This window comes from Garra rufa, chromosome 16, assembly GCF_049309525.1.
Source record: "Garra rufa chromosome 16, GarRuf1.0, whole genome shotgun sequence".
NCBI classification, from domain to species: domain Eukaryota; kingdom Metazoa; phylum Chordata; class Actinopteri; order Cypriniformes; family Cyprinidae; genus Garra; species Garra rufa.
This window is the reverse complement of record NC_133376.1, coordinates 44,915,505-44,924,432: the sequence shown is the minus strand read 5'-3', so window position 1 is coordinate 44,924,432 and position 8,928 is coordinate 44,915,505. Positions and strand designations below refer to the sequence as shown.

The window sequence follows — 8,928 nt, the reverse complement described above, 5'->3', positions numbered from 1 at the left end:
ATGATAAAAATCCACCCAGTGGTATTTTTTAATTTTTAAAAGTAATATCCGCTTTTTAAAATCAGGTCATTCTTAGCTTGTCGTTGTGACGGCACACAGTTGATTGACATGAGCGCCTTACCTTAAACCCGCCCTCACCGAGCTGAAACAGTCCGAATACGATCGCCATTGTGTGACTCAGGTGCAGAGGAAGACTCTAAATGAGCGATTGAGGTGTTCTGTTGTTGGATGTAATAATGAACATAGCAGTCGTCATTTACTACCAACATCTGAGCTGCTTAAGAGGGAGAGGACAATGTTACTTTCATTTTTAAAAGGAAAGCGCCGATCCCGATCTACATATGCGTCTATCTTCATGTGAATCATTTGTGATGCAGCTTCACCCACAGCAGAAGTGAATATAAGGGTTTTTTTATGCATCTTTGCAAACTGCCTTTCTTAATAATGTGCTTGTTGGCAAGTTTCGCTGATAAATGCGGCTAAATGCAGCTAAACGCGGCTAAATGTGGCTAAAGTAAACATTAAAGCTCATAATCCCTCCCGAGAGGGGTGGGGCGAGCAGAGCTCATTTGCATTTAAAGGGCCCATGCGATAAAATTAGCTGATATTTTGCAGAGCTGATTTTGACAAGGTAAAAGGGTGTTTTTTTTACACAACTATTGAGAATCTTTAACCAAATTATATTAGAGACTTTTCATTAAGACCCTAAAGAATCATATGAACTTGTGGAAAATGGGCATCCGATGACCCCTTTAAAATGTCACACCTTCACCTTTTCAGAGAAATTATGAGACAAAGGAACACTTATCATTAGTGCTTTCAAACCAAACCACATGAAACATTAATGTAAATACCCAGAACAAAATCATTTTTACTAATTTTACTATTTGCATCACATTCAACCCTAGAACTACAGAAAGAAGTATTTGCTCTGTGAAATGAAACTACATGACATTTAGCGATACTACAATTGAACTAAAGATATCTAAATAGAACAAGTACAATTGTTGGTCCTTAACTACCAGTGTAAATAAATCTCATCTCATGATGAAAACGTACCTGTGGGAACTTTTCGGCATGTTTCGTGACATATTCGATGTGAAATGTCCACTGAGTGGCGCTGAAGTGTTCTGTTTTTTCCCCAGAACAGATGAATGTTATATGTTTTATGTGACGTTGGTTTTGTATGTGTCACCGCAGCTCTGACTTAAAATGTCCATTAAGTGGCGCTATAACTCTGATGCTTCATGACGTTTTAAAATAACGTACCATCTGCACTACACCAAAACCTACCCGATAGTATGAACAAAAGTGAATGTGACATAAAAATGTAATCGCAAGCATGTCATTTTACCTTGTTTTTCGATCTCCTATCTTTCAGCTTCACAGTTTGCATTAACACTTTTGAAAGCAAATAGTACAAAATATACCAATAAGTTATTAGACACAGAAAGTTATTGACACACGGGAAAACACGTTATTCTTCATTCATTTGAACCAATTTAAGAAAATCGATGCAGCTTTCAGAAGTGACTTTCTCCTTATTTTAATAGTTTATGTGAGGCGTTACTGACGTTATTTTAATGACAAAGGTCTAGAGCACATTATTGTAATGCGGGGGCACATCAGAATGCGCAAGCACAAATCTCTTCTCTCGCAGGTGGATTCTCTTTACTCTCATAAAAACATAAACATAAATCAATGCATATGTCAACAGACGTAATTAGTCTTTACATAGCATAACTGTAGAAGATGTATCTGTCTCACAAGTGTCCCGCATTGTCCTGCAAAATCACATCTATGTCCCGCAACAGATCTAGTACCCTAGTATTAAGACTTGTATGGCTTAATATAACAGAAATGATGTCTCCTACTAAAAATAATATAAATATTATACACTTATTCATATTTTGGACTATGGAGTGCAGCATTATTTTGATTATGTGAAATGGTTGCTACCTGTTGCTATTTTTACCGCAAAACTCCTAAAATAAAATACTGATACAATGCCACATTGTGCGGCTTTTAGTTGTAATTTTTCAGGGGAAGTGCAACAAGATAAGCAATGTAAGTCTTCACTGCTCTCCTAGCAATATAAAAAGGAAAAAATAATGAGAAGATGCCTGTGGACGAATAAAACTTCCTAAATAACCGCGTCTTTGTTCTTTCCACTTTAGGGCTCGTGCCTTTGAGGCTTTTAGTAGATCACAGCTACTAAAGGACAGAAACAAGAAACGCTAGATGCCATCCTGACAGGATGTAAACATGTTAACACTTGTCATGACACCACAGCTACTGGAGGAGTTTCTCAGTGCAGATTTTACTTGATATCTGGGGGCTTTAGACTCCTGGTGGGGAAAATCGATAGTAAAGTATCTGGTTAAGCCTGGTTAAGTAGCTGTGCTTATTGTATCAGTATTTTATTTTCCGAGTTGTGTTGAGGTAAAAATAGCAACAGGTAGCACCAGTAGCTCACCGAATGCAACTATTTGACGTCATCAAAATAACGGCGCCCCCTATAGTCCAAAATATGTATAAAACGATGTGGATTTTTTAAATAACATAAACCTCTTTCAGTAAGAGACATCATTTATGTTATATTAAGCCACACAAGTCTTAATACCTGGAGTTCCCTTTAAATATCACACTTAAATGTAGTGATACAACAACAACAACAACTACAGATATATAACTAGAACATGTACAGTAGTTAATATAAGTAGTGCAAATGGTCACAGACAAGTTAAACTACAAAACAAAAGAATGTGTAGCATTGGCTGCTGTAACGCTCCCCTGTCAATGACTTTCAGCATTCAAGAGATTTAAGAGTTACAACCTTCATCGTTCCCATAAATCAGGATCCACCACTAATTGTTTGGTTTGGAGAAGTACACATGGTTTACTACCACAATATAAAACACACGCATTTCTATAATCTAAAATGCATCATAATTAAAGCTCACGGAAGCCTGTGCTCGACACAACAAGGCCTGGACGGACCTTATGTCTCCTTGTACAGTCATAAAATTTGTTTGTAGACCAGGGTGAAGAACGGCCGCGTTCGGGCAGGGAGGAGTTTATTATTGAACTGAACGCAACAGCGTTTGATCTCACGCTACGAAGTTCCCCACAGCGAACTCCCAGCATCACTCAACTGACACAGCGATGCCCCATAAAATACGCTAAACTGTCAAGCTCTCATCTTTGCGTTTGTACAGCTGTCGTTTTACTACCTTTTATTTGGTTTCAAGTGTAACGCAAGTTCTCTCGCTGGGCCTGTTTTGCTACAGTAGATAACCACATTTCTGTTGTTTGACTGACGCCTTGTTGTAAAGCGACCCAAGACCATGTCCGCTATTGCTAGCTTGATCTGGCAGCGGGCCACTATTCTAAACATGTTTTCACAGGTTAAAGGTGATTTCCCATTTTCCCTAAATGGACCGTCATTGGCTACGAGATTGTTGTTCACTTGGTGGCCGGCCAACCAGACCACTCGCTGTTTTCACAGTAAAGAGGTTCAGTTGTGCTTCGAAACAAGTTGTCTTCTGTTCTCTGACTGTAAGGTCAAGGAGGTTAAGACCACACAGAACGATTACTTGTGAGGAGATCTTATCACACCCTTTGATTTCTTGATCTCTGAAAAATGCAATCGCTCAGTACTACTACACCCCCTCTGCAATTTGGAGGAGATCGCCGGTCCTATACCTTGTCAGAGAACGTAATGTAGAGTTTAAGAGATGCTAATCAGCTCCCAAGCTACACTAATGCCTGTGTGTGAGCCTGGCTGTCTCTCTGCTGGGACCGTGCGGACAGACGTCCCCAAACTGATGACAGGAGGAGGTCGTAGACCCCGCTGAACTCCCACTGAGCTCGCCATAACTCAGCTTCTGCAGGAATGAGGAGTTTGGGGAGGCAAATCGTCTGTGACAAGATCTCACCATGAGTAAGTATGTGTTTGTGTGTGCGTACGTGTTTTTAAGGGTGAGAGAAAGCAATTTGGTGTTGTTTGCTAAGGCATTCATCACTATTACTATTGCTCATTAATTATTTTTTTTTTACTTTGGCAGTAACTTTTTCCACAACATTTGTGCTACAGACAATGCATTCAGACAAAATTCCCTCAGATTTAAAGGATTAGTAGAGAAAATAAGCTCTGTGACCAATAAAAATGTATGATTCTTACACATTATGTTCGGATTGGTAATCTTCGCAAACTTTAGGAATTTTGAAGCCTAAATACAATCAGCATAAGTAAAAGCTAAATGTAGGTTATGAACAGTGATGGGAATCATGCTGTTATAAATAAACGGCGTTACTACTGGCATTACTTTTTTCAGTAATGAGTAGTGGTGCAACGGATCACAAAACTCACGGTTCGGATCATATCATGGATTTGGAGTCACGGATCGGATCATTTTTCGGATCAGCAAAAAACAAACAAAACAATTTTTTTTTTTTTAATAATTACTGAATGCTAACTTTAAGTACTTCTAATCCACAGCAAAAACTACTAGCTGAACTAATAAAGTCAATTACAAAAATGACAAGTGTAGATGAATACAACATAAAGTTACTAATAAAATCAATAACACTAGTATTCAGGTGCAGAAATTTTATATTTAATTGTAAAATAACTAGTGCTTCTCACTGCAGGTATAAATAGGACGCTGTGTCTTTAAGGCCTAATGCACGTCTCTAATACTGGCACGCATCTTTCTTAGCTGTTTCGGTTTACTGAAGACATAACCGACTGTGTTTACCAGAATACCAAAACGGTTATTAAACATAACTTTGTATGTATGTTAAGAGAAGTTTTAAAGAGGAATCAATCTGTGAATCACGCAGTTTGAATCGCGCGTCTCTCTCTCTCTGTGCGCGTGCTCGCTTCAGGTATGTGCGGCAACGGGAAAAAAAAGAAAGAAACAGCGCGCGTGTTCTCTTTTGCTGCAGCAGTTTAAGTAGTTTGAATGGTTAAATTGGCAAGACAAAACATATGCAAATTATACACTTTTACTCTATGAAGGTTCAATTTAACAGTTAATCCGCGAACCACATGCGTACCGAACCGTGGGGTCCGGTCCATACGGATCACGGATCATCTGCGATCCGTTGCACCCCTAGTAATGAGTAATCAAATTAATTACTGTTTCCCCCGTAACCATTACTGACAATAAAAATGTGGCTTTACGTCAGCACTGATAGCCTTGTAAGCACCCTTGCGCCCCAGGCGTCCCGTGTTCGAATCCCAGCTCGAGGACCTTTCCCGATCCCGTCCCCTATCTCTCTCCCACTTCGCTTCCTGTCATTTCTGATCTGTTCTGGTACAAAAAATGGCAAAAATAAATTGTAAAAAAAAAAAAAAAAGTGGGAAAAAAATTCTTCTGAGGTACATTCTGGCTTGTTCCTCTCAGTACGTTTTCTTCCTGAAACGAAAAGTAGCCGAGATGAACTTGAAGAATGTTCACGTTTGTTTACAGACGTCATATGGGATGTTAATGTAGATGTTTAAAATTTTAAAAGCGCAGCTCCTGTGTATGATTATTGATGAGTTATACAGGAAAAACTGGAGCTTGCATTGGTATCATACTGATTACTTTATCAGAGAATATTTGTTTTCAACATGACTTACTTCATTTGAAAGTAGACATTTCAAGTGTTCTATACATATATTTCTCATGTCTGTGAAACAGGTATTCACAGAGATTCTGGTTGTTTCATTTACGTGTCTGTGAAGAGAGGTGACGGAGACCTAGGTGGAACAGAGCGCACCCTGTTAATTTTATTTATTTTACAAAAGCACATTGTTTTCTTGCTAGTATGACTTTAGACAAATAAAAGTAGACACTTTGCAGTTTCAAAACGAGACAGACCACACCGGTGCCGAGGGTTTAACAGTGTTGCTGTGGGATGTTTTTCATGTCCTCGGGTTGAAGCGACCCCAATAATGTGATATTTAGCCCCTGGATGGTGTCTCTCACATTGTCTCACAGCAACATTAAAATAGTGTAGATTAGTGTACATTGTTTTATTCATTTAACTTATTTAATATTGGGGGCATCCAAATTATTTGACATTTTTTTTTTAAAAGTAACACAGTAGTTACTTTCCCTGGTAATTAGTTACTTTATGTATATATATTCTAATCTATTCTAAACTCAGTTACTATTTGTAAGAAGTAACTAGTAATTATAACTAATTACTTATTTAAAGTAACGTGCCCAACATTGGTTATAAGCAAGCTACAACGCGATGGCATTTCTTTAATGTCACTAAACTTTTTCAGTCTTCATTTAAATTTTTTTTTTTTAAATACTACCTGAAAATTAGTGCTAGAATAGTTTGAGTGTGATTATACATACATTAGGCTGTAAAATGAATAGGAATTAGTTCATTTTACCTATTTTTTTTACCAACAAGATCACCATTATGATGAGAAACCCTGTTTAGAGACTTAAAGGATTAGTTTACTCCTGAATAAAAATTTCCTGGTAATTTACTCACCCCTATGTCATCCAAGATGTTCATGTCTTTCTTTCATCAGACGAAGATAAATTTTCGTTTTTGAGGAAAACGGAGGAAAAAAAAAATTCATCTGTGTACTTTGGCTCAAAAAGGTAGGGTAGGGTGAAAAACTCCCATTTCATTTTCTCCAGCTTCAAAATCATCGACTTTATTTTACCTTTATTTTTGAAAAAAATAAGTGTTTGACTTTCTTTGCACGTTCGCTTTCTGAACACTGTGTTGGTACTTCCGTCTACGTCTCGTTGACCTTTCCAACGTGAGTATATAATGTGTGAAGTCCAGCTAGTGCAAGATGAGCATTTGTGGTTAAAAAGTATATAAATGTTTTTTTTTTTTTTATAAAATGACCAATCATTTAGCTAGAAAAGGCCCTTATTCCTTGGCTGGGATTGTGTAGAGCCCTCTGAAGCTGCATTGAAACTGCAATTCGGACCTTCAACCTGCTGATCCCCATTGAAGTCCACTATATGGAGAAAAATCCATATAGAATGGAATGGAATGTTTTCCTTAAAAACCTTAATTTCTTTTCGACTAAAGAAAGAAAGATATGAACATCTTGGATGACATGCGGGTGAGTAAATGTTTAAGAAAATTTAATTCTGGCATCACGATGGAAAGTTTTGCACAAGCAAGCACTAACAATTTTTTCAGAAACCACTGTTTTGTGTCCTAGTGATCAAGTAGCAAATGAACACACATTGTCCTCAATGCACACTCGTGCATACTTCACTTTCCACACTATTCCATTAGTCATCATTATGTTTTCAACAGAAACACTCAGTCTAATTTCACCACATGCTGTAGATCATGTCCTCCATCAGAGAGACACGTTAGCGACAGTGCAATAAGCACTACATATTTAGCAATTTGTCATGAACAGACAACACAAAGCAGCTCCCTTCTTAACAAGTAATTCATTTCCTCAAAGCATGAGGAGGGGGGTGTTTTTAGACAAGGTGAACAACATCGCAGCAACTCTCAATGAAGAGCCAGTCAGACAAAAAAAAATGAACGATTGTATCCAGACTCACTGCAATACACAAATCACTTCCATATGAAGGAGAAACACCACAAAGACCCAGACTAAGACTTTCTTTTCGCGATCAAATTAATTCCCAACGTGCTTAGTTCCTGGTGAATGTCTGACAGGACCTTTTTAATTGTTATCGGAATTTTATAGTGTAAATAAACCATTACTGGGCACAAAAAACCTTTACGCGAATACAAAACAGTGAGTCAGACAGAGAGTTGGCATGCTAAATCTTAAGTAACAACTGTTATTCTTCAATTCATTTTTCACAGTAACAAAATTCAAACAAGATTTTTACATTTTCTAAAGAAAAGGACCAAAAAAATGTGCCAGGCAAAAAAATGTGTTGGATTGTTTAGGAAAGTAGCTTCTCAACAAGTCTTATGATTTGAGTAAATGTTAAAAACAGGATAAAACAGTTCTTGCAATAATATGGAAGCCCATTTCCACCACTGAATGAAAAATAAAAAAGGTAATTGCGACTTTTTATCCCACAAATCTGATGTTTTTTCTTGCAATTGCAAGTTTACTTTTTAGAATTCTGGCTTTTTTTCTCATAATTGTGAGATACAAACTTGATATTCTGAGAAATTAATTCAGAATGGCTAGATATAAACAATTGCTCAGAATTGCTTTTGTGTCTCGCAATTCTGACTTTATAACTTGCAATTGTGACTTGAGAATTGAGAGTTATATAAACTCACAATTCTGAGAGCATATGATTTTTTTTCCCCCTTAAAAATTGGACTTTATAACTCACAACTATGAGTTAATATCTCACAATTCTGAGGAAAAAAGTCTGAATTGTGACTTTATATCTCGCAATTCTGACTTTATAGCTCACAATTGTGAGTTTATATCTCATTATTCTGAGAAAAAAAGTCAGAATTGCAAGCTTTTAACTTGCAATTCTGACTTTTTCGCAGTTGTGAGTTTCCATCACGCAATTCTGAGAAAAAAGTCTGAATTGTGACTTTATATCTCACAATTGTGAGTTTATATCTCACTATTCTGAGAAAAAAAGTTCAGAATTGCGAGAAATATACTCGTAATTGCAAGAAAAGTTAGAATTGTGAGTTTTTATCTTGCAGTTGTGACTTTCTTTTAATTGTGAGTTTATATCACACAATTCTGAGAAAAAAGTCAGAATTGTGACTTTATATATCACAATTCTGACTTTAAAACTAACAATTGCAAATTTATATCTCACTATTTTGAGAAAAAAGTCAAAATTACGAGAAATAAACCCGTAATTGCAAGAAAAAAGTCAATTGTAAGAGGCAAAATCACAACTGCAAGAAAAAAGTCAGAATTGTGTCTTTATTTCTTGCAATTCTGACTATAACTCACAATTGCCAATTTATCTCACTATTCTG

General features: G+C 36.9%; 1 protein-coding gene across 1 annotated transcript in view; it reads right to left on the bottom strand.

Moving 5' to 3' along the window:
* LOC141288170 (collagen alpha-1(XXV) chain) overlaps window positions 1-8,928 on the bottom strand; it is a 185,553-nt gene that overhangs the window by 99,349 nt on the left and 77,276 nt on the right. The window lies entirely within an intron of this gene.